This window comes from Gopherus evgoodei, chromosome 1, assembly GCF_007399415.2.
Source record: "Gopherus evgoodei ecotype Sinaloan lineage chromosome 1, rGopEvg1_v1.p, whole genome shotgun sequence".
Classification (NCBI taxonomy): domain Eukaryota; kingdom Metazoa; phylum Chordata; order Testudines; family Testudinidae; genus Gopherus; species Gopherus evgoodei.
Genome location: NC_044322.1, coordinates 60,806,033 through 60,833,594, shown reverse-complemented (window position 1 = coordinate 60,833,594; position 27,562 = coordinate 60,806,033). Strand labels below are relative to the sequence as shown.

General features: G+C 37.6%; 1 long non-coding RNA gene across 1 annotated transcript; it reads right to left on the bottom strand.

Annotated features, from left to right (window-relative positions):
- LOC115653169 lies at positions 1-27,515 on the bottom strand. Its single transcript, XR_004000871.1, has 3 exons — positions 27,396-27,515; positions 1,356-1,401; positions 1-207 (listed from the first exon to the last, which is right to left on the bottom strand). It is a non-coding gene; the product is annotated as an uncharacterized LOC115653169 (long non-coding RNA).
- Between the last annotated feature and the right edge of the window lie 47 nt (positions 27,516-27,562).

The following is a 27,562-nucleotide window of genomic DNA, read 5'->3' as shown; positions in this document are numbered from 1 at the left end:
AGAAAACAAGTTTGGAATGGATATAAACCATCATGCTTTATGACACAAGCCAAACTCTCAGAGAATGAATTTCAAACAAGCTTCTCAGACAGACAGGCAGGATTCCCCCCCCCCCCCCCCCAATAATTGCCCACTTGGGGATTCTTGCATTCTCCTCAGAAACAGTTGGTATTGCCTACTGCCAAGGCAAGACAGATGGAGTCTGATCTGGAATGAAAATTTTTCCAATTACATGGGATAAAATACATATTCCAGTTCAGCAGGCCACAAGATTTTGCACTCAAATCCTTCGCCTCAGTAGAAGACGGAGCAGGCAAGTCTTTAGTAATAATTATATAAAGAGAGGAAAACAGATACCACTAAATTATTTCCTCCTCTAGAATATCCAGTGTACCTTATTTTATATATTGTAAACTTTTGAGACAAAGACTATCTTTGTGTATCGTACCATAGTGAGTAAAATGTTGAGCATACTGTCAGCATAACACAAATAAAGAAAGTACATTGCAAGAGTTCTTAATATTAAGAGTTAATTGACTTTTTAAAATCTGGCTAAACAAAATCTAGTGACAAGAATTGGTTTATTGAATGTGAGTTGTTAAAATCTCAGAACTAGTTTAAGAATTAATGTAAACCAAATGCTTTAATTTTTTGGAATACAAAAGGAGTAAATACATTCTCATTTATTTAATACAATAAAGGCACTTGCAAATAGTTTTGGTATCTAATGGCATATGTTTTAACTAGGAAGATTAAATACTGATATGCTGTTAAGAAATCAGGCCCTCATACTGCAAGAAGCAACATGCAGGCAGATGGTTGGAGCCATGTCAAATCACACTGCCTTCAATGGCAAAAGGTATGCCAGGGGGGTTTGAAGAACTGGAGCCTGAGATAAGTAACTCATTAGTAGAAAGTATCATCTGATAAATAGAGTTAAGGGGAAATCTTGTTTCCTAAAATAACAAGATACATAAAACAGTGATCCTTTCTGAATAGAGTGTTATATTTTAAACTTAAAAGGGAATAAATCGTAGATCAGAACCAGGAGCTGGGATAGGACAGTGTTAGTTATTCTGGTCAGGTAAAAACCTCCACAAGTTACTGGCAGCCAGTCATCACCAAATTCTGGTAAAACTGCCAACTGCCCCATAAAGTTACCAGGCACACAAACTGGTAAAACAAAAATTTTACCACCTGTAAGCAGCTATAGAAATCTACCTCCAGTGATCAAATCAAAAGTTTCTCATTCAGAGCAATCTTTGTTGCTCAGGCCTCGGTAATTCTAGAACAGCCACAGCTTAACAGAAGGGGGAATAGTTATTTAAAACTGGAACTAAGCCTAGGTTCCATACCTCCAAGCTGAATAATCATCCATTCTATGTATGAAGAAAGACAGGCCTGTAAAAAAAATAATAAACTTATTTTGGTGATTTGCATCTTAATGGCCTTTTCTTCCTGCTATCTCAATTTCTTTTCTCCTTTTATTGTTTTGCTGATGTATTCTAACTGATTACCAAGTACATGCTGTTGAACAAAATAAATTATTCTTAGAAGTTAAGCATTTTATTCTGCAATGTACATTCACATTAACATTATGTACGCAGATCCACTGTAAATACAGTATCATGCATTCAAGCTTTTGTTTTCACTTAGACCAGTTAAAAAAAATAGGTATAAACTATTTTGAGCAAAAGTTGTATAATTCCCACATTAACAAAACCCTGTCCTTTTCACCAACCTCGTCTCTGACTCCCAACCATGCTACTTACATCTTGATATTTTGTAGGCCTGTGACACACTTTCATCCACCGTAGAGTTCCCCAAGAGACCTCTGCAGGTCTCAGAAATGTAAATGATCTTACCTTTGCTGAGACCCTAGGGACTGATACCACAACAGTGCAGCCTATGGAATATTCCTCTTGTTTGCCTCTCATTTGCTGTCATTTGTGAGTAATATGAATAGTCTCAATCTTACTCTGCAGCAGACTGCTATTACTTAGCTAGACCTGAAATTCCAGTTCTTTTACATTGCTATCTACTTTCCTTCATTAGTTTGCCAGTCCTACCCTAGTATCAGATTACATGGAGCCAATATTTATAGCACCTTGCAAAACAGTCATACATATCACATACCTACAGCTGCCTGTACCTGCTGCCCTCATATTTAACCCTTTTTAGCACTAAAGCAAACTGTTTAATGCTCAAAATTTGTCATTTTTTAAAAACTGGCCACTGTCAGCTGAAAGAGTGTGCCCAAATACCTCCAGAAAGTGATATGGACAATTGTTAATATAACTTCAAATAATTTTATAATCCTGTAATTTAATCTTATGAACCTCCTATGTAGTCATATACAAAGATGCTGAAATGCCTATAACAATGAATTTATTCAGACTGCAAGAAACAACAAGGCTTACTGTTATGCAATAAAACAAGAATTTTATACAAACACCTTTACTCTGCTATTTTTAATATTTAGCATCTCAGAAAATATCCTTTACGGAAACTTAAAATACAGCATTTGGAATTTAAGATAATCAGTTCTACAGTTTAACTATTCAACCCCCACTTCTTCCCTCTGACTCCACTGCTGTCAAGTTAGAGAAGGAGCTAGCCAAATCTTTTTAAACACATGACTGGCACAGTTATTACAGATGGAATTTCTGGCCCACAACTGTTTCAAGGCTGTTCCTCTGCCTTAAACACATGGGACTGCCTTAGGCTCTCTCTTGCTTGCCTGCCTGTGATAATTCTTAACCCATCTTTCCTTTCTGGAGAGGACTCCATTAATTCTGTTTCATCCAGAGTCTGTCCTACATATTTACTTCCATTAAATATGAAGCAACATGTTAAAAACAAATCAATAAACAAAAAAATATAAAACCAGGTAATTTCTCATTCAGATGCCATAATGTGGCCTAGGCGTTATACATACCACATATGTGAAACTTCAATCGTGACGCTGGGCTTTTTGGGCAAGGCAAGGCATGCTGTGCATTCCTATATTAGAGGTCCCATTCTATATGTCTATAATGTGCCTCAGAAATGAAAGAATGAGAAAGATATGTATATAATGTATAAATACTTCTTATGAATCAGATCGGTACAGTGTGCTTTTAGCAGCAGCGAATGGATTAACTTCAGTGAAATGGACAATATACGATAAATATGACCCTGCCATTTACATGTAGCTGTGCTGGTCCCAGGATATTAGATAGACAAGGCGAAGTAATATCTTTTACATCATCCACTTTGTTCCCCTGCCATTTATCATCATTCAGCTGGGCCAACTCAAACAGTACAAATGAAATGCATAGGGGGAAAGTTCTATCCATTTGTTTCTTTAAGCTGAGTTCACTAAATTCAACCCTTCAGACAAGAATCACAGACCAACTAAATCACTTTTCTTTTAGAAAGTATTTGCTGTTTTTGCTTTAAGAAATATCACAAATTTAACCACGAAAAAGGACAGCTTCAACACTTATCACAGTGTCCTTATTAAGTGGCTTTGGCTAAACAGGGATTTGATCCTGCCATGAGCTGAGCACTCTGGCCCTGATTCAGCAAAACACCTAAACATGTGTTTAACTTTAAATTAACATTGTAGTTAACAATGAGATACAGCTGATTTTTAACTTGAACATATTAACAGGACTGTCCAGTAATTCGGTGGGAATAATACGTTTCCTCTTCTAAACTATTACTCAGCTAAAACTCTTGTCTTTTCACAGATGTATCTGAAGCTTTATTCATTTAACCTTATTTGCTCTAACAAGTCTCACTTAAGTTTTTTCATAGAGGTTGTGACTGAAGTACTCAATATTCTTCGGTATACATTGGTCCTCTTATTTTACCACAGGAATTCAAACAGTTGAAGCTCCTCAAAATAAGCAGGAAAGGATTTGCCTTCCCTGTTTTGAAACAGATGTAGTAGGATCTCTATTTGCTGCTCTGTAAATAAGGTTCTTAACATGCTTCTGTGCCTCTGTTTTGCCTAACTATTTTCAGATATTATGAGTCTCCACTGGAATTAAATATTTGGGGTCAGATTCTTTTGAAATATTTTTGGAAGGTGACCTATCTAGATGAGTGGACAATGCTAGATAGTATTGTGGAATCCAAATAGTTTTAGGGTTTTAAAGATCCAGCACCATACCATTCCTGCTAGGGTTTTTAATTAGGACAGGGGCAAGGGAAGAGAGATGAAAGGCTCAGCCAATCATCTCTTTGGAAAAGATGATCAAACAACATACCATATGAAATTCACCAGGATTATACACAAAACATTTATACTGCTGCAAAATAACAATGGGAGAAGCTCATTACTTTCATGAGAAGAAATACTTGATCTACAAAAGCCTGTAGAAACAAGAATGAAAGGTAACATAGGGAGAGGCACACAGTACTGAACGGTACCAGCAACAATGAAGGTTGATATGAAACATTGGTAGATAAGGGAGTGGGAGATTTCAGTCTGACTTCATGAATGCCCTCCTTCTGGGAAAATATTTAGCAATGACTTCTGAAGACGTTCATTAACTTTAATTTAGTGTACAGTAAAGATGTTTAATGATGCATATTTTTAACAAAATACATAAAACTCCTTTTATCACCTAAAAGTGAAATACCTGTAATTTCAAAGAAATTAGTATTTCAGAGGACATAAAGAAAACGTAAAGAGTAGAAAAAAAGTAAAACAGAAGACAACATGCTGAATCAGTAATCTTTTTGCTCTAAGGTGGTGTCTACTGTCTGTCCGTTCCCTTCCTCCCCCATGCAGTGCTTAAAGTGGTCTGAAAAAAGTGAAGTGCCTATAATAATCTGGAAGCAGATTTGGTAAGAGTGCTTGAAGTTTTCCCTTCAGCTAACCAGCTCAATTTTTTATTTTTTTCCCCGGTCTGTGATCCTTGCAACAACTTTGCCACTCCTCTCCGTCTGCCCCCTATACCCACCCTTTAATCATTGTTCCCATCCCATCTGCTTTTTAAAAAAAAAGAAATTTGAGATGGCTGTGTGTTCACTTTTTTGGGGGTGGGAGAGGAGGTGGTGGGGAATAATCTTGTTCCTTGCTGTCACTCAGGCCCCAAGTGCATCAAGTGCTTTCCTATTTCAGGTTGCTTTCCTATATCAAGACCTACATTCATAACTTTGTAAGTTTATAAACTGAGTTTTATTACTGGTTCCAAGACCTGGTTATTAGACCACAAAGCTTATCATCTTTCTTGGATTAGGTATGGTTACTGTATTATTTGAAAGAGTTATTTTTTATGAAAATGATGTAGTAAGAAAGTTGGACTTAATAGGTGGCTATATCTGTACATTTCAGTTATAATGTTGTGTAATTGTTCTGAACTGTTATATACTGTATATAGTTGTTCATAAGCCAAATATTTTTGGTAAAAAAAAAAAAAAAGACGCATCAAAGAGCAGGGGACGGCTTATAAATGGGTCTACACCAAAATTTGATTATTTTAAACTCTATGGAATCACTGAATTGAATAGCTAATACATTGTCATTTTGTTTATTTGGAGCATCTGCAGGCATGGAGCCCCTCAGCTCCCTGTGGCTGCAGTTCACCGTTCCCAGCCAATGGGAGCTGCAGGAAGCCCGCAGCTCCCATTGGCTGTGAACAGTGAACCAAAGAAAACGTCCTGACCCGCCAGCGGTTTACCCTGACAGCTGGGAGCCAAAGTTTGCCAATCCCTGAAATACCGAGTTGGCTTATGAAAGGGTCATACAGTTTTTGCTATTTTTACCTAACCATCTTGGGGGGTTGGCTTATAAACAAACAGGCTAATGAACAAGAATATACAGTACCTTCTGCATCGATAACTTGTACTTGTGTTCCTCCTCATCCAGGGAGAGGGTAAGGAGTAAGAAAATAGATCAGACATGCTCAGGTAGATGTGGATTAGGTTAACAATCTGTCCTTCCGTGTTGGGGGAAGAAAGCAGATTCGCTCAACAAACAGGTTTGTTCTGAATTGAGGGAATGTTTCTCAATTGGTAATTGGAACCTGAACTTGAAGCTGGAAACTGAATTTAGAAAACAATAAAAAAAGACAGGTGTGGCCCTGGTTAAGAAAGATAAGCACCATGCATCCAAAGAGACTTTAAATAAATAAATGGGTCTTGCTACAACTTGCAGGTAGTACAGAAATTGCTTTCTAGCAAGACAGCCAAACTTTACCAAACTGAGGGATGGCAGAAAAAAAAAATTGTAGATAAGCTATCCTACTAATCCTGTCTATCTTAGGGTATGGCTACACTTGAAACTTCAAAGCGCTGCCCAAGTGCGAGTGTGGTCGTAGCGCCAGCCAGCGCTGCACGTACTCCACATCGTCATGGGTTTTAGCTTGCAGTGCTGGGAGCCGCGCTCCCAGCGCTGCGGCACTGCTTACACTGGCACTTTGCAGTGCTGTATCTTGCAGAGCTCAGAGGGGTGTTTTTTTCACACCCATGAGCGAGAAAGTTGCAGCGCTGTAAAACGCCAGTGTAGCCAAGGCCTCAGGCCATTATAATGCTCCTGTCACCACAGTATCCAGGACCAGATACAGAAGAGTCTCATTAAAATTGTCTGTAAAGAACCTTGCTCTTCATCATTCCTGTGTCCAGACACTAGGGCTAGCAATTAATCACATGAAATTAATGCAAAGCAAAGCAACTAGATTAAAAATATAGTTGTGATTAACTGCAGTTTTAATTGCACTGTTAAACAAGAACAGAATACCAATTTAAATTTATTATAAATATTTTTGGATAGTTTTCTACATTTTCAAATATATTGATTTCAATTACAATACAGAATACTAAGTGAACAGTGCTCACTTTATATTATTTTTATTACAAATATTTGCACTGTAAAAAAGATAAAGAAATAGTATTTTTCAATTCACCTCATACAAGTCCACTCAGTCCTACTTCTTGTTCAGCCAATTGCTTAGAAAAACAAGTTTGTTTACATTTATGGGTGATATTGCTCTTGGCTTCTTATTTACAATGTCACCTGAAAGTAAGAACACGTGTTTGCATAGCACTGTTGTAACTGGCATTGCAAGGTATTTACATGTCACATATCCTAAACATTCGTACGTCCCTTCAATGTCTTCAACCTGTAGGCCCTAAAGTTTTACACTGTTATGTTTCTGAGTTATGTTAAAAAAAAATCAACATTTTTAAGTTGTACTTTCATGATAAAGAGACTGCACTACAGTACTTGTATGAGGTGAATTGAAAAATATTATTTCTTTATCTTTTTTATAGTTCAAATATTTGTAATAAATAATAATATAAAGCGAGCACTGTTCACTTTTTATCCTGTGTTACAGTTTAAATCAATATATTTGAAAATGTAGAAAAACATCCACAAATATTTTTAATAAATGTAAATTGGTATTCTATTATTGTTTACTGGTGCAATTCAAACTGCGATTAATTGCAACTTTTTTAAATCTTGTGATTAATTGCGATTTTTTAAAAAATCTTTTGACAACCCTATCAGACACTATTTTTCCATCTTCTTCCCTTTTCTTGCTTTTTTCTTTCAAATCAACTTGCTTTTTAATTAAGATAACTGAATTTGAATTTAGGTCTTGTCTAGACTAGGATTTGGAAGTTGTTAGCTATTATTTGTTCAACCTGACAAGATTAAACATGTTAAAGGTACACTACTTTGTCTATACTGGGCTATTAATGTGTCTGCTAACCCTGGCCTAGACAAGATCATAGGACACTTTAATTGGAGTAAAACATTCTCAGGCATCCCTAAGTGAAAGAGATATGTTTTTGGTTAAAAGAAACCATATGCTTCTCCTTTGAATAGTCGGGTTCACTGTTCCCACTACAGGTGTTTTTCCCTCTGCTGTGCAGATTTAAACTTTAAGTACAATTTTCTAAAGTGACTTAGGCAGCTAATGCCTCTCTTAAAAGTTATGTCACTTTAACTATGCTGGTATAGTTAAAGAGGCAACACCCCCTAGTCTCAGTACAGTTATGCAGGTATAGATTATTTTATTTTGGTGAAACAAAATAAGCTATCTGGGTATAAAGCACCTTATTGTCAGTATACCTGAATCTACATTATGGCTTTAACCAGCATAGCTATGTTGGTCAGGGGTGCAATTTTAAATAAAAATAGTTATTCTATTAAAACTTTTTAAGCGCAAAACAGGCTAAAGTCTCTTTGAAAGTCAATGAGACTTAGGCCTGATCTACATCTAAAAGTTAGAATCACAGAATCTCAGGGTTGGAAGGGATCTCAGGAGGTCATCTAGTCCAACCCCCTGCTAAACGCAAGACCAGTCCCCAGACAGATTTTTACCCCAGATCCCTAAATGGCCCCCTCAAGGATTGAACTCACAACCCTGAGTATAGCAGGTCAATGCTCAAGCCACTGAGCCATCCCTCCCCCTTGCAGGTCAACCTTCTACATCACTCAGGGCTGTGAAAAATTGACCTCACTCCCACTGTAGATGCAACTAAGTCAATGATCTACACTACAGCAACACAGTTGCAATGCCGTAGCAGTGTACTAATACCCATACGCTCCAAGTCTGTGAATTTTTGTAAACGGGACTTCAGTGCTTTTGAGAATTTTATTCCTTGTCTAGAAACTAAGGTGTGATGTTAGATCAAATTACCCAGTTCAATCCAATCAGTTTAGCACATGCTTAACATGCCTTGACTAAAGTTTAAGAAGTTAATAGTTTAAATTAGGCAATCTAACATATCTTTAAATCCTAGTGTCATAAACAGATAAGTAAGAGTTAATAGAACAAAAGTACTTCATATCTCTTTTGCCTGTAAAGGGTTAACAAGATCAGTGAGCCTGGCTGTCACCTGACCAGAGGACCAATCAGGGGACAGGATACTTTCAAATCTTGAGGGAGGGAAGTTTTTGTGTGTGCTGTTAGTGTTTGGTTGTTGTTTACTCTGGGGGCTCAGAGGGACCAGATGTGCAATCAGGTTTCTCTCCAATCTCTTCGATACAGTCTCTTATATGTCCAGAATAGTGAGTACTAGGTAGATAAGGCAAGTTACGCTTATGTTTGTTTTCTTTATTTGCAAATGTGTATTTGGCTGGAAGGAGTTCAAATTTGTATGTTGCTGAAAGGATTTTAATTTGTACTTGTATACTTAGGCTGGGAGGGTATTCCCAGTGTCTATAGCTGAAAGACCCTGTAACACATTCCATCTTAAATTTATAAAGATAATTTTTCCTGTTTTTTCTTTTTTTAATTAAAAACTTTTCTTGTTTAAGAACCTGATTGTTTTTTTTTATTCTGGTGTGAGATGCCAGGGGACAGGGTCTGGATCCACCAGGGAATTGCTGGGGAGAAAGGAGGGAAGGGGGAGAGAAAGGTTAAATTTCTCTCTGATAGGATTACTTTCTCTCTCAGGGAGAGTCTGGGAGGGGGAGAGAGAAGGAGGGGGGAAGGTGAATCTTCCTCTCTGTTTAAGATTCAAGGAGTTTGAATCACAGTAATCTTCCAGAGTAACCCAGGGAGGGGAAGCCTGGGAGAGGCAACGGTGAGAGAAAGGGTTTACTTTCCTTGTGTTAAGATCCAGAGGGACTGGGTCTTGGGGGTCCCCGGGCAAGGTTTTGGGGGGACCAGAGTGTACCAGGCACTGGAATTCCTGGCTGGTGGCAGCGCTACAAGTTCTAAGCTGGTAACTGAGCTTAGAGGAATTCATGCTGGTACCCTATCTTTTGGACGCTAAGGTTCAGAGTGGGGAATTATATCATAACACCTAGTCTAGATAAGACTTGAGACGGCTTCTAGAGCTGTACTGGGGGAGGGGGAGGACACATTAGTTCAACCACAATTAAGGTTAAGACTATCTTCTTGTTTAAAATAGCCAATTTTTCTAAATGCTCTAAAAAAACAAACACACCATAGTGAAATATGTCAGGGACCAATAAAGATATCATAACTAAGCAAAAAATTTAGACTCAAAAGAGATATGAATAAGCAGTAAAATATAGTGAAACCAGTGTCTGTGTGTCTCATTCTGTGATATCTGGGGAAATGTATGAACTTCAGCCCAAGTAGCTAGTTTATAAGTCTACTCATAGGAAACGAGTCTTCTTTCCCAGTGAGACAGAGACAAAGCTTGCTTGAAACTGATTTAGAAAGGTTGAAATTTTTGGATTTATAAGCTTCCATGACACAGAATTTTAGTCTCCTAGCAATGAAGAATTTTGGTATCATCCAGGGACTTCCTGAAAGCTTTTGTCTTTTTGAGGTAAATTCAGAGAACTCCTTGCATATTCACTGTGTGTGCGCCATAACTATCCCTCCAGGTGAAGAGTGCCAGGGAAGTGGAATGAAAGTCAATCTTTTGAACAGTGGAAGACAATTTGAGGATGAAGCCCAAGTCTTGATAAAGCACTATTCTACCAGAGGGCTTGTCTACACAGCCTCACAGTTTGGACTACAGGGTGTGAATAATAGTGTGTACCAAAGCGCTGAGCTTTAACTCCCCCATGTGGGCGCTGTGGTCACAAAGTAAAAGGTTCCTAGTTCATGTTAACTTAGTCCTCTTCAAACAGGGCTACATTAATTTGAACTAGGAACCCTTTAGTTTGCTCCCCATTGTCCACATGAGGGAACTACAGTGCACCTCTGTGGTGCACACTGCTATTCACACCTTGTAGTCCGAACTATGGGCCACGGATATATAAGTGGAATGAAAGATACAGTATTGAGTGAGATTCCACTGACAAAGCTCCTAGTTCAGAGATTTACGGAGATAAGTAGTGTCACTCTGAACATACGGCTAAAACTGAGGTTTATTATTCTTTACAAGGCTAATTTTGCAAGTTACTCTAACTTGTGAGGGTAAGGGATGAATCACTTGACATATGGAGAGGACAAGCACCTGCAATTTCCTGCAGATAAGAATGCTAGATATAGCAGAAGCATGTTTGTGCAGTGTCCACCTTTCAGCTGAGAGACAGGCCACAAAGAAAATCAAAGATGGAGAATTTGAGCTTAAATAATTAATGGGTTTGGCTGTGACTAATGCACGAAATCCTTCCAGAATATTCTGATATTGTACATTTTTTCCCCCGGATGATAGATGGAAGAACACAACTCAGAGACCCCTCCCACAACGGCAATGAGCAGAGACCATCCTTCTTGAGTCCTGGAGAAAGCACCAAGCACAAAGTGAGACCTAGAATAAACAAACAATTATAATAATTTAAATATAATTAATATGTTAGGGACCTGGCTATTGGTGGTCCTCATTATGCCTCCCTCACTAATGGGCTTACTCCTGGTGTGACACTGCACTCCATAATGTTTTATGGAAATATGCTTATCAGTGTAAATATGTTGTTACTGGAATATGCTTTATGCAGAAGCGCTCTTGTAAGGTATCATTACAAATCTCATAATCTACTGAGTGTGTTCATCCTATTTGTATCATATCCTATTCGTATGAATCATTCTTGTATCTGAAGCTAGAAATATAAAGTATAACTCTGAGGGCCTATTGTAATTATGCAAAGTGTGGGCCATTGATGGTTTAGAATCTTGATGGCTCCCACTGACTAGTACAATTGGTTGTAAATGGCTCTATTTACTTGCAAGCCTTCCTGTGCTCAGGTAAGCCAGCCCAGGAAGAATGGTGGAATTCATCTTAAACCTGGTGCTTTTCCAGTTAGAAGGAGGGGTGGACATCCAGAGAGAAAAGATTCCCGCCTTCTGCCAAAGCTATAAAAGGGGTGGAAGAGAACAAAGGGGGTTGCCAGTCCTAAGAAAACCCCTAGTTACCACCTGAGCTGGAACTAACAAGGACTGTACCAGGGAACAGGATTGGGCCCAGACTAAGAAGGAGTCTAGTCTGTGAAAGAAGCTTATTGGAACATCTCTCAGGGCGAGATATTACCTGTATCAGTTTCTTAACGTGTTAGATGTAGACTTGCGTGTTTTTGCTTTATTTTACTTGGCGATTTACTTAGTTCTGTCTGTTATTACTTTAAACCACTTAAATCCTACTTTTTATACTTAATAAAATCACTTTTGTTTATTAGTAAACCCAGAGTAAGTGATTAATACCAGGGGGGAGCAAACAGCTGTGCATATCTCTCTATCAGTGTTATAGAGGGTGGACAATTTATGAGTTTACCTTGTATTACCCTGTAAGCTTTATACAGAGTAAAATGGATTTATTTGGAGTTTGGATCCCATTGGGAACTGGGTGTCTGGGTGCTAGAGATAGGTGACCTGCTGAGCAGTTTTTGGTTAAAGTCTGCAGCTTTGGGGGAATGTACCAGACCTGGGTCTGTGTTGCAGCAGGCTAGCATGTCTGGCTCAACCAGGCAGGGTTCTGGAGTCTCAAGCTGGCAGGAAAAACGGTCTCAGTGGTAATTCCACCACGTCAGGTGACAGTCTCAAGGGGGTCTCTGTGACCAAACCTGTCACACCTGGCTCTCGGGCATTAGCAATCTCTGCAAGTACAACTCATTTAGATGAAATTCCCATTGTCCCATAGTCACAAAAGCATCAATTTTTCCCCATGCCTAGGTGGTATGAGAATACAAACAACAATAATACAACCATGGGCCAAGAGTTAGACCTTAAAAATGTAGCCATAAAGAATAAACTCACCAACACCTCCAAACAGAGAAGCCCTTAGAGTGACAGCTACAGTACAAAGTCCTGATAAGGATGTTTTTGGAACTTGTGAAAATCGCTTTATCTACTTCCTATTTCAGGAAGGAATTTTCTTACTAGGGTTTTCCCATGCCAATACGACCCATACAGGTATTATTTTTCCACAACCTTCAGTGGAACTGATCACACTTAGTTGAGCTAGGATTATGTGCTCAAAAAAATTCATACACAACCTTAGACATAGAAGCTATCGTATCGAGAGAGGCAAGATCTGCCTGTCTGGGTTGTGGTCAGGAACACCAAGTTCTTCAGAGACTGGGAGACAAGGAGAAACACCAGAGGGCTACTACTAGTCCCTCTCCTCCATGGTTGGGTGAGCCTTTAAACTACCACAGAAAGCAGAGATGAAATGAATACTGTGTCTACGTCAACAGTCCCACTATATCTATCACACCCATGCCTCTCTCAGCAAGACAGTCAGTTCATACCCAGTCAGAATGGGATGGCAAGTGAAAACTGGAGTTTAAAATGGAAGCTGAATTGCAACCTTAACATCTTTCCCAGTCCAAACTGTAAAAAAAACTCGGAGGATATTTTTAATTATAATCTAATTCACACACACACACCACTTTTCCATCTCTTTTTGGTTTAAGATTTGATCTAAATATTCAAAGCCTCAGTTTCCAACAGACTGTGGTTTAATAAGATCACAGCCACAATACAATTTTGAAATTAATTTTCTGGGGTGAAGTGGGTGGCAGTAAAGGCAAAGGCAATATCATCTTTTCTGATAAGAGTTTATGGATGGTACAGATAATCTGTTGATCACCCAAGCAAAAGGAGCATCTAACATAGTTGATTAGCCAATTTTGCTAAAAGATCTTTAGGGGATTCACATAGTTTTTGCCCACGGTATAGACAATCAAAATCAACTGACAGATTAATCCATGTATGCAGTATTGTAGCAGTGTTGATACTAGGATATTAGAGATGGAAGGTGAAGTAATCTCTTTTACAGGACAACTTTTGTTGGTGAGAGAGACAACCTCTCAATCTTACACAGAACTGTCCTTCAGGTCTGCTAATCCAGGTTCATCCAAATAATTTCAATTGACTATGAGGATGTAGAATCCACAGTCTCCCTAATTTGAACCTGCTAATTATTATCTTTTCTACGGCATGCGAGGTTGTCCACAAAAAATTTCAGACTATTTTACAGCATCTTAAACCACAATTCACATATTTAGACAGGATAAAACAGAGTCTTGAATAAAATAGCTCCAAATGAACATCACTTAAAAAAAATATTGGAAGTACTCCTTCCAGCATGAAAACCTACCATGCAAATAATTTAAGTAAATTTGCATAAGGAGACTACTCCAATTAAAAACAAAATAATTTGCTTTATTAATTCATAGTTAATATATACAAAAGTGGAGATCATACTCAATGTCCAAACTACAACTTTGATAAACCATGCAATAAAAATATATGTAAATTAACAATTCCAGCCAACTGCAGTACTCAAAAATCACAAAATCTGGCCCCCAAAATCATGAGATTTGCTTAAAAATCATGTATTTTTATAAATAGTAAGTTTTAGTGCTTTTTATTTGCCTGTTGGATTTTGAGCCTTTTAAGACGTATTTATGTTATGATTTTCCAACTTTTCTCCACTATCATGAGAGCTTTTAAAAAAAATATTAAAGCTGAAATTCTCATAGAAGCAACTGAAAATAAGAGCTGGGGCTTTAAGAAAACACCTCATCAAATATCACTGGACCTGGAGATGAAAATCACAAGATTTGGCAACACTGCAATTCTTTAACATAGACAAGAATTCATAGTATCATGAGATTTCAAGTTACCCTCAAATGGAAATAGCCCCTTGCATATATTTTAGGATCCTCTAGGAACAGCTTACTAGCTAGCTCATCACATGTTTCTGTCTAGATTTAAAAGAACTACTGAGTTAATACAGTAGAGCAAATAAATACCATATCTTAGTTCTGTTATTACTTTACTGACAACTCCTGTAGTTACTGTTTTACAGTTATTCTGCAGTATTTCAAATATTTTCCTCTTTCTCCAATTACTGGCCAAATTCTGATCTTTAACCTTAGATGTCTATAAATAGACTGATAAATGGAAAGCAAATACATTTTAATAAAATTTGCTTCAGGAGGCTGCTTGTTTCACAATTCCGTCCATGACGGAAATTAGAGTAGAGTCATCTCTTAGTACATCTGTTCCTCGGCTAGTGGTTTAACTGACAGGAAGCAGAAACAACGATATGGAGTCTGAATGACAAGTGTTTCCTGCCTTCACAGATACATCTTTCTTTTTTACTTGTTATAAAATAAACCATTGGTCCTTAAGTGTGACAGGCAAAGATATAAGTAGCAGCATACATAGAGAGATGAAATTTTTCTAAAACCTGTGACAAATATTTTTTCAAAAAATGAGGGGAAAAAGTTATTCCCACACAGAAAGTTGTTCAATTTGATAAGACATAACTAGCCCAAGTTTACTGGAACATAGTTTCATGAGAATCACAAACCATAATATCAAAACTGTGATAATATCAACTCCTCTGTTGTACCCCAGTACTACACACATCAGTACTACACAGGTTTTAGTGTGTGGCCTTCTATAAAGCAGCTACTAGACAGCAGAGTATCCTAGTATGTCAAATACTCTGTATCACAGATAAACAGAGAGAAACAGAGGTTAACCATAAATATACAGCAGCCAGTGGTGGAAGCCACATTGCTCAGAACTTTCAGAAGTAGTCCAGACAATAAAACATGAAAAAATATATGCTGAACGTAACAATTTTCTACTGGCATGGGATGAGATTAGACGACCAAACAGGCTTTTTAAACTGTAGTTTCTAGGATTCCACCACAAAATAATGGAGATGTATTTAGTGCAGCACAAAAAGGCACAGTAAGAACTACTTTAGAGTTGGCAAGCAAAGGATCAGAGAAAAGACAAAGCAAAATTTAATTAAAAAGAGGTCAAGAATCAGGGGGTTAGCGGTGTTAGTCTGGATCTGTAAAAAGCAAGAAAGAGTCCTGTGGTACCTCACAGACTAACAGACGCATTCGAGCATAAGCGAAGGCTTATGCTCCAATACGTCTGTTAGACTATAAGGTGCCATAGGACTCTTTCTTGCTTATTAAAAAGAGGTACAACTCTGTTACAGCTGTAACCAGGGTCCTCAGGTTTTAATGATCATATATTCAAACAGCCCCTTTGATTCCCCCAGTACATTATACCTGAGGACCCCTGTGACGTAAAGTCATCCACTTGCTTCCAGACTCCCCCCAAAAATCTAGGCTATCAGAAAGTTTCATTTTCTTAGTCAGCAACCTAAAAAAGTTGACCACATTGTTTTTGAAGAAAGAGGAGGAATAGAGAGAAATTGTTTAAGGTGGTCCTAAGAAGTGAAAATAGGGGTGGATAAGAAATGCCATATAGAATCTTCTCCATTATCCTACTTCTGTCAGTGGCCAGTTGTCTTGGTGTAATGATACAAAAGTGAGGAAAACAAAATTTAGGCTGGATATCTGGAAGGTTCATTAATAGTCTCCAGGAAAGTACTGGAAGCAACATTATTCAATTGCTTTAAATTAGACAGAACAAAGGTATTGGAAATAATATATGGCATCTATCTTAGAGTTTAACACTGCTGCTCTCAACGTAGCATCTGAGCTCCATGCATGTAAAATTAATAACAACCGCAAAGCGTCTGGTGTACTTCATGAAGTCTCTAGCACTTCTACCCCAAGAAGAGTTTTCATCCCAGAAAGGGAGTTTGTTGGGAGGGAAGAGGGATTGCTGATTGAAAGGCATTTGCGAATAAAAAGGTTGTTCGACTTGGGAGTGTCACTTCCTCTGCAGCACTGGGCCCAGGTCACTTGCTGGTTTAAACAAGAATAAATGGCAGATTCTCTGTAACCTGAAGGCTTTAAATCATGATTTGAGGACTTCAGTAACTCAGCCAGAGATTATGGGTCTATGACAAGAGAGCATCTATGAGGTTCTGTGGCCTAAGATGTCAGACTAAATTATCACAATGATCTCTTTTGGCCTTAAAGTCTTTGGTAAAAAGGTTTCTTCAAGAAGAAAGCTTTTGCAATATTTCCTAAAGACGGTCACACTTTGGATTTGTCTGATCACCTCTAAAGATTGTTTCATATCCAGATCCCCATAACAGATAATGCTTTGTCCCCAGTTCTCATACGCTTAGTCCTGGGCTTTGCAATTTGTATTGACCCAGAGAAGCACAGCTGTCATGGTGTTTCATAGATAAATATTCAGCCTTTGATGTAGCCAGGGCTTTGAAAATTAGAAGTACGGCCTTCAAATGGCATCGGACGTTGACTGGGACCCAGTGGAGGAACTTAAGCACAGGCTCATCTCTACAGCTTCTCAGCACCTATGAAAAAAGTAGGTAGGCACCGTACAGTAACAAAGAAACATGGTTCAGGGTCCCACCCTTCACACTCAACTAACTAATAACATCCAAACAAATGAAAAAAATACAAAACAACGTTTATTCAAAAGTCCTTGGGAACAAAAAAAGCCTTGCAGCATGATCTGAAGCTTACTAAATTTTGCTTAATTGGCAGAGAGAGGTAGAAGATGACTGAAAAATAATTTTCCATCTCAGATTCCTACAACAATATTATATAGGCAACAACATTTTATAGTTTTGCCTCTTACTTTGTAAGTCACATCGGTCATATCTCTTGCAACATACATTGGCAGCATTCAACGTTTTCATAGGAAAACTGGGATGGCAGAGATGTTGACATTGAGCCAGAAATGGTTTACATGGGACTCAGATATTCTTTTTAACCCTGGAAGTTCATCTCTGTTCCTCTTACAGAGTGAACATTTTATTACAGCAAAAGCTCTCAGATCATAACTACATATTTCACAATGTATTACTAAGATTTCCAGCCTGCCACATGATGCAAAAAGGAATGTTTACAAGCATAATAGTCTCTAGTACATTAGTATATTACAAAATTAGGCAATCAAATTAATGTGTGCCTAGAAGAAGCTAAATATTTAGCCTGAGACAGAAAGAAAGTCGTGAACAAATGAGATTTTTTGATACAATCAAGAATTTGGCAAGTTTCTAAAGATTAACATTTTACAAAAAATTAAAAATGAGATGTCATGATTTTCTTCTGAGACTGTTATGGATTTAAAATGAAAAAAACACTAACTCTGAAGATTTATCCCTGAAACTAATTACTGTGTCACTACAGTGATACACCATTATATTTTTGGTAGCCAGTTTGTATCACTCAACTGAGCTGGTTAAAACTATTGTTGTTATTGTTGTTGTTGTTATCAGGGCCCCATTTTACTAGGTGCTGTATAAGCATAAAACAAAACAATTGTCCCTGCCCCAAGGAGTTTACAATGTAAGTATAAGGCAAGAAACAACAGATGGATACAGATAAAAAAGGGAGTACAAGGAAACAATGAGACGATATTGGTCAGCATGATAGGCAGTGGTCTCAGCACACTAGCACCCTAGCCTTATCAAATTTTTTGTAGGCATCAAAGCAAAAAAGACTGTTTGAAGGTAGATAACGAGATCATTTTGTGGATTTTTACAGGAAGCTTCTCCCAGAAGTGAGGGGCAGCACAGGAGAAAGAACGAAAATTTAATAAGCGGGCAATAGAGACTGACATAACTGGCCAATCAGAGGCGAGCATCAACAGCTCAATAGCAAATGAGGGATGATAGGTAGGGATGAAGAGCCTTGAAAGTGAATACCAGCAGGATTGAATGGTCTCCACGCAGCAGCTTTTTTCCACAAAACAAATCAACTTATTTGATGTATCCAAGCCTACCAACATGCTTGAATGAAACCTTAGTGCCTCAACAGGAAAACCTACACATTGCAGCACTGTACTAGTATATGAAATTCCATGTAAAACCAGAAACAAAAGTTAAACTGACTTAGTTTGTTTCCATTGTTCAAGCTCCATGTAGGGGAAGAAATAAAACTGCATTAACGGACTTGGTTTATTTTAATCTGTTTTAATAGGTAACAATTATGATTTTTAACCCAACAGTGTTCCTTTAACAAACATACTGAACAAGACATTTTCTAGATAACCAAGGAGGTTTTTTTCAAAGAATGTTTTCTTAACAAGCAGATCACAATAACTAACCATTCTGTTTGCACTAAGAGACAGTACAGTGCAATGAGTTAATATTTTTATCACATAATTTGTGCAGGCAATCACCAGCAATCAACTTTTTAAATTCTTTTTAGTTCTTATATTTTTCATCTTAGTAACGATAAAACACTCTTTACAGTTTCTCTACCTTTCTTTTCAGTTAGAAGAAATTTTAAGAGGCTTAAGCTCCCCTAACGTCTGCTTCACTCATTTCTCTCTTCAGATTGAGTGCAAAGGTCATCAATTCATTTGAATACACTGCCTTAGCAGATGGGAATAACCAGTATGCTTTTATTGTAGCAAAAAGTAAACATTTTAAAAAGTGATAGCAACCCATACCTTGTTCTTATGTCTCCTTCCCATACTCCTCAAAAAACATTTTTTTTGTTGTTGTTCCTGTACTTTTAGGACTTGGTTTGCACCTGCTTCCCCCCACCAAAAAAGCCATTACCTTCCCAAGTTTTCTATTATCATGTTTATTTAACCCAGTCCTTACTGGAATCAGAGTATTAGTGGCCCCAGTGCCTTCTAGATTACGTTGAAAAGTCCCATTTTGTAAAAGGGTGAAGGTGGTTCCAATTTAGAAAAAAAAATGGGGGTGTGATTCAAAAAAAGGTTAAGAACCCCTGATCTAAACAGAGTGTCCATGAACAAAGCTGTAACAGTTTAATTAAATCAGCTTATATCATAGCTTCAGTTAAACTGGTGCAAACAGGCCTAGTCTAAACTTAAAACTTATTTCATCATAATTATGTCAGTTAAAACCTCCACAACAAAACACACACCTTAGTGATATAGCTATGCAAGTATAAGTCCTAGCGTAGATGCATTTCTGCTGGCCTAAAAGTGCTTTTGACAGTATCGTTTGTGTTTCTTGGGGAACTAGTGTAAGCTATACCAAGAAAAAGCACTTTTATGCCAGTGAAAATTGCATCTATACTGGGAAGGTCTGCCGCTCTAGCTATATGAGCGAAATTTTGTAGTGTAGACAAGGCCTGCTTTTAGACCGGACCATAGGGAGACCTGTGGCTGGGACAGCATGAGAATTTAACAGCAGGATTCAGATAAAAAGATGTGTGGAATAGTCTGGATAGAACCTGCATCTAGTATTATTACCCTTCCAGTCCATAAACATAAATACCAAATGTATTTTGGATAGATATTACAAACTGAGTTCTGTATATATTCTAGACTACGTGAGACCTTAGAACAGTGTTTCCCAAACTTAGGATGCCGCTTGTTTACGGAAAGTCCCTGGTGGCCCGGGCCGGTTTGTTTACCTGCCGCTTCCACAAGTCCAGCCAACTGCGGCTTCCATTGGCCGCAGTTCATTGCTGCAGGCCAACAAGAGCTGCTGGAAGTGGCGTGGGCCGAGGGACATACTGGCCACCCCTTCTAGCAGCCTCCACTGGCCTGCAGAAGCAAACTGACAATAGTGGGAGCCACGATCGGCTGGACCTGTGGAAGCGGCAGGTAAACAAACCAGCCCCGCCCGCCAGGGGCTTTCCCTAAATAAGCGTCATCCCAAGTTTGGGAAACACTGCCTTAGAAGAATATACTGAAAGCAAGTTGGCAAATGTCTCAGTAGAATGCACACTGGATTTAATTCAGTTCTCTGTTTTTCGGTCCCAAATTTTCTACAGGTACTTGTCTGCAGCAACAAATACAGAGTCTTCACATTTCTTGACTCATGAAGATTTCCATTCATATTTTACTGAAATCTAGTACAATATATATGGAACCAGTGCAGTAGTTTCACAAGCATGGTAGCCTATCCATAGTGATGATTCCATGGACTGTTCTCAAAGAGTGAAATGGCTATTCCCTAATCAGGCAGAGACTGTCTTTTCATTCTGTGTTTGTACAGTGCCTCATATAATGGGGCACTAGTCATGACGGAGGCATCAATAATACAATAAGGCACTACGTTAATACAAATAACAACAATCTAGTTATTACCTTAGTGGTTTCTCCCCCCATGGAGTCACGTATTTTTTAACATAACCATATTAACATAATGATGGCATAATCTTGTCCACACTATAGGGATCTGAGATACAAGCAGGCGTCAGAATTAATATAAGCAATACATTGTTAAACAAATACTCTCTGTCATCACACAACCTTATACACTTCTACCCCGATGTAACATGACCCAATATAACATGAATTCGGATATAACGTGGTAAAAACAGAGCTCGGGGGGGGGGCGGGGGCAGGGCTGTGTACACCGGCGGATCAAAGCAAGTTCAGTATAACGCGGTTTCACCTATTCAGTAGTAAGATTTTTTGCCTCATGAGTACAGCGTTATATCAGGGCAGAGGTGTATTACTAAATCTCTCCTTCAAACCTCAGATTCCCCTATTTTATCTGAGCACTTACAAGTCTGGACTCTTATTTTGTCATTTGACAGCCTCAACATTGGAAAGTGTAAGAGAAATTAATTCCAACCCATTATTGCTATAATTATATTAAATACAATCTAATCAGAGCATAATATTAAAAATCCACTTCGCTTGTATTTAATCCAATATATTAGCACTTGATTTTAGAGGAAGACAGTTACAGTAGCATACACACATCTTCTAGAAGTAAATATTTAGGGGAAATTATAACAATAAGGATTTTTCTTGCTAGCTAGAATGTTCTATGAATGCTTTTACATTTTAAATGTGTTATTAATTAGATGCTTCCTAAATTATGGCTATATTAGACAAACTCAAATTTTACTTCTTGGTATATGGATTTTTAAAAACATACTTATATCGATGTTGGCTTTCGCTGCTGACCAGATTAAATACACTTTTTGGATAGATACAGGTTTGCATTAGTGAGAACTTCATAAGCATTCTCTTATATTCAAACAAACAAACAGTGTCATGGAGTTGCCTCTCGATAAAAAAAAGTATCATTTTTGTTTGTATATCCAAACAGGCAGGAAAAAAAACCAACACCACACACATGATACAGAAGCTTCTATGGTTCTATAAAAAAAACCGAGGAGTCTGGTGGCATCTTAAAGACTAACAGATTTATTTGACGTTAGTCTTTAAGGTGCCACCGGATTCTAGGGTGACCAGACAGCAAGTGTCAAAAATCAGGACGGGGTATATAAGAAAAAGCCCCAAATATCAAGATTGTCCCTATAAAATCAGGACATCTGGTCACCCTACCGGACTCCTTGTTGTATTTTTGGATACAGACTAACCTGGCTACCCCTGTGATATATGGTACTATAGTCTATAGTTCCTTATTTTCTCCTTTTGAAAAACATGTACATTTAAAGAAAAAAGAATAGCATTCATTTAGTCAAAAACAGGAGTTGGAAAGTGATGCACCCCAAAATGTGCATCACACAAGATCCTGCGTAGGTTCTCAGAATTATCAGTAATTTGTGTGCTGCTTCAAGGCCTCTAAGAGTCCATAGTGTGAATTCTCACAATTTGTATTAACTGACCACTCTTTTCATAGGACAGCTTGCAAATTTTGGCAAAATTAACTATTTTTCTCTTTCCAGCTAATCAGATGAACATTGAACATTACTGGCCGCATTACATGTCTAAATGGACAATACAACATAGTTGTTTCCAGTATTGTAGCCACGTTGACCCCAGGATATGAGAGAGACAAGGTGGATGAGGTATTGCCTTTTATTGAACCAAACTTCTGCTGAGCTACACAGAAAAGAGCTCAGTGTAGCTCAAAAGCTTGTCTCTTTCACCAACAGAAGTTGGTTGAATAAAAGATATACCTCACCCATCCTGGGTCTCTCAAGAGTTAAACAGCCTATACTTTATAGTTACAGGTAAAGAGTTCACAGGAGCAATGTAGAAAATCTTTTTATGACCAGCAAATACACAGGTAGCATGAGATTAGACAAGAGAACAGGCTCCACTGAAAGCTTTAGGCAGTATTTTCCCCTCAAATGCATATGTGAGACTCTTAGTGACTTCAAAGGCACTATTTTCAAGCTTGTTTTTTAAAGAGGAGCCACTTTGTGTTGGAGAGATGGCCTGCTGCACCTAGATTACAATAAATCATGCTAGCACATCCTTGAAAGATTATAGATGTTAACTCCAGAGCATCAAATTTTCCACATATAATGTCCACAAGTAGGGAAAACTTAATAGAAAATTTAAAATGACACTATCAGCATTTTCTGATATACACCATTCCTGGTTAGCACAAGCAGTAATTATGTTTTCCCATTTTACTATGTTTTTAAACATTTCTTTCCCTTGTTGCAGTGTGAAAGACCCACACAAATAAAAAGATAACTAGGCAGGGGAACAGTGAGACAGACATAGACAAAGTGTTTTCAAATCACAACGTTAACTATTTTTTAAAAAGAGAGTGAAAAGTATTTTTCCTTAAATATTTATATAACAAAGAGATTTATCTGTAAAGCAGACAATTAAGAACATTGGGGAGATCTAGAGAGAAAACTTTTAGTGATGAAATAATATGTATAAACCACAAAATACATGTAACATCCTTACCGATTTCCTTGAAACAGTCAAGAGCAGTTTGAATCACTCAAACTCTCACTCCTTTCTCCCCATCCTAAAGGCTTCACTGAGGTCCATGCAACTTAGTAGTCATCTCACTACTTATCATTAGGTAAATTAGACAAATAGGAAAAGAGTCCTCAAATTAAGTCATGACAGTGATTAGTTCACTTGCTGAACAGGTATAAAACAGGTAAAGGGATTAAGGATGCAAAAAAATTACCCTGCTAATTAAGATCAGATGCTCAGCTGACTCCTGGTTAAACAAGGTTTTTAAAAGTAATTTAGACTTATGTCTGAAAATACAGAAACACAGAGAAAATACTATTCAAGCCATCTGAAAGCATTCCTTCCAAATTGTCAACCTATAGGTCTGGCATTTCTATTCCTAGTAAGTGAAGATAACAGACCATATTCTTCCAAGGTAAGGAAGAATTTTACATAAAAACTTGAGGACTTTGAAGGCTCATTTTGAGGCTAGCAAAATGAATGCAGTTTTCAGATTAGAATTCTAGTCCAGTATGAAGTCCTATATGACATGAGTTGATCTCTTTAAGGACAAATTCTCAATTAAATGTACTGAGGGTTAGCTATACAATTCCTATCATCACTGAAGTTGGTTATTGGGTAGTTAAATCCTAACAAACATTAGGGTAAGAATGCAGAAACTTTAGTCCTTATCTAACGGGATCCCATCAGCACAAAGATTGAGCACAGTTGGTAGCTTTGCCTTAGGACAGGCCCTCAGACAGAATGATATTAAAGAATATATTATTTTAACAGATTAGTCCCTTTATGTCAGGAGAGCAAGAGTATCTAGAGGATTTTACACTACAGCTGTGGACTACTGATAAGTAAAATACTTGAAATTTCAGTGCATATAGTCTCTTAAGAGCAAATATTTAAATATTCCTCCCCAGACACAGTCAGATTTAACAAAGCAAGTTAGCTCTAAAAGATATCAATGGTATCAAAAGCATAAGTTTAATGAGTAAAGTGTAAGTTTAAACTTTTAGGAAAATCATGCTGCTTACAGAGTGGGTCACAAACAAGACTGTACATCTATTCCCCTTCCCCTGTATTTAATCACCTCTCAGAAAGGAAGGCTCTGCTCTTTTCATATCCAACAAAATTCACGAGAAAGTACAGTATTAAAATTATCAGTGAAAGTTGCCAAAAGAAAGCCTAGAAACCTTTACTTAACGATCAAAAAGTGAAAGCTACTTTGGAGAGCAAAGTCCTCCCTCTGGAATAAAGGGAAATCCCACATTTTTGATACAAACACTTTCAAAAGGCATTTGGATCAGTTCACCTGATTCGGCTCTACTTTATCTCTACACATACAAATTCAGCTATTCCAGACAGGAATGAAGTAATTTTTCATCCCAAGAAGCCTGAGAAGAGTAATGCACCACTGAACTAACAGTTTCCACAGACATCAGAGGCAATTACACATTGTCCAAAGCCTTGTGTTTCTGACTGGGTGGTTGGCCTATAGGATGTTGTCACCAACATGCATCAAACTCCCAGCAATCAGAACTTGGACCTTGTCAATAAAAAAAAATTCCAGTGAAAGCATTGCACTGATCAGGTCTAATGGATGTATAGAAAAATCATCTTTACTTTTTTTGAGACACATCTCATACCACACCCACACTTCAGCTAGAAAAATCAGTCAGAGCTTTTAACCACCACCTTTCCTCTTCCAGTCCAGCTATTTCTGCTTCTCAGTGGGAGGTCTTTGAAGTTAATCTTTAAAAGGAGCAACTGGGAGCCTTGAACCAGTTTCTCAACTCGGTCTAGTTTAGTTATAGCATCTGGTTCTGTTCTTTTCAGGTTTCTGTACCACACCCTCACCATGGTATCCAAGAGCCTGGACACAACAGCTTTACCTATAGGATGAAAAGAGATTTCTCCTTAAAGAGCTACACGGAAAAAAAAAAAAAAAAAAACTAGCAAGAGCTGCTTACCCTACAACAGCACTACAGAAGCATCCAGCAATTTGGGAGCTGTTTTGGGACTGCTAATTCAACCTTATAAGATTAACTCTTTAAAGACCTCCAGCTACCTTGCAAGATAAGTAAAGGAGGAGAGGGAATGGAGAGAAGCCAGGGTCCCCTCTGTTAGTTCAAGTTTAACACTAGACAGTGAGTTTAAGGTGGATACCATAGACCAAAACTACAGCTAAAAGGACATCAGTGCTCGTGGGGAAGTAGGAGGAGAGAAAAGGAATTCAAATAGTTCAACAAATCGTAAATATTTTTTTAAACAAACAAAAATCTTCCACAACACATTCAAAATGTTTTTTTCAATCTGTTCCCTAGTACTTATCTTATCCTTCTACTAAAGATAATTTTTCTCAGGGGAAGTATACATTGCATACCCTCTTAAAACACCTGGGATTTAAAATGTGTTTAAAAATGAAACCTAAAATTAAGAGATAAGAAGAAAAAGAAGACATGCCAGAATGCACAAGGTAGCTATTGGCAAACACTGCAGATGACTAAAAGCAAAAGGCTGTCACACCCAGAGCGTGCACTATTAGCCTAATAATTTCTCCTCTTCCTCCAATGTAGATGATTACTATATTAAGCAAGACTCTACAACACTCTACTCTGTGAGGTAGGTATTATTCTATAGTGAACAGTAAATGACACTGAAAAGTATCCCCTATGTACAACACTGCAAATAGTTTCATTCCTTTAGTGAGTTAGATTTTCAATTTAGAAGAAATTCAACTTTATTTTTAAGTGAGTTTTGTTTTTAATTGAAAAATTAAAATACAAGAGTTGAAGGCCCCTGTTCTCATTCAGACAAGATTCCAACTGAAATCAAAATTAATTGTGTTCAAATAGGAACTACAGGACCAGGAACATACTTAACACAATTTTGAAGTATGAGCGTGTGTGCGTGAGAGAGAGTGCTCGTGCACGCAGTCGTGAGTTATACTTATTTTAGTAGCAAGTGTATTTTTCCCTATTGAACATTTAAAAACAGCCTTTGAACACTGCGTATTTCCTCACAACCTTTCTTGTACAAATGGCACTAAACCTAGTCCCTTTTACACTATGCCTTTCTCATTGTCACATACAAAATCTTAAGCTCTGAGGACCAGAAGTATGGAGAAGGATAACTATATATCCATTTTTATTCTATGAAAGAAATTAAACTCTTGTTCCATTTTAAATTATACAGTGTGACAGTGGGTTTTTATGGGATATTTCAGTAGAAACAGACTTTCAGGCCATCAATTCTTTGTATTACAAATCCACCATGTTTACAGCAGCTCAGAATTAAACCTTAGCAAGTATAACAAAGCAAATGCAACCAGAGTCTGTAGTGCTATTAATTAATACTTTGCCCAAATATCCTTCAGAAATCTCTACTACACGACAAACAGATCAACCGAAACGTGTACCCAACTTTAGAAAAGACTAATATATCCTACAATCGACTGAGCCATGTTTAAAGCAATCAAACCTGCAGCACATCTAAAGTATTAAATATTAACACACTTTAAGAATAAGCATACATGAAATGAAATGCGAAAACACTTAAAACATTGTCGATTTTTAAGGCTTATTTCACATGTATTGTTTTCAGGAACATAGAAACAATATAGTCCACTTAACATTTTGAAAAACACAGCAAAAAAAAAAACCCCAAAAAAACACTAGTTAACACAGCACTTAAATACTAAATAATCATGTTTACGTAAAGTGCAACAGAACTGACGGTATTTACTAAACTATAACAGGAAGTTTTCTTTTTTTTCAGTCTCACTCTCATGATACATCTGAGGAATTTCTGGTGTACAAAAGATTTTTAGATTTTAAAAGATGCTCTGTCCTCAAGGCCAAAAACTTACAAGAACTGGCATTCTTTGTTTTCCCCTGGTAGTTAAGTGCAGTCAAGCATGTGACTGAGTTCATACATTAACAGAGGTAAAGAACATACAGCCATGTTTTTTCAACAGGTACACCTACTTTGCTATTAGAATTATCACTCCTATTTAGATACTGTACCACAGCAAGACAGAAAAGTTACCTTAATTTGTTTTAAGGTGTTTGCATAGTCCCAAGAGCCAGAAAGTAAAAAGAAATCCAGCAGTTTTATGCAGTTAAAATGGCTACTGTAGATTGGGGAAGTGGTGTCTGTGCTTCAGCTTATGAGTCATACATGAAACTAAGTGTTTCTCAGGGAGGCACGCCCAT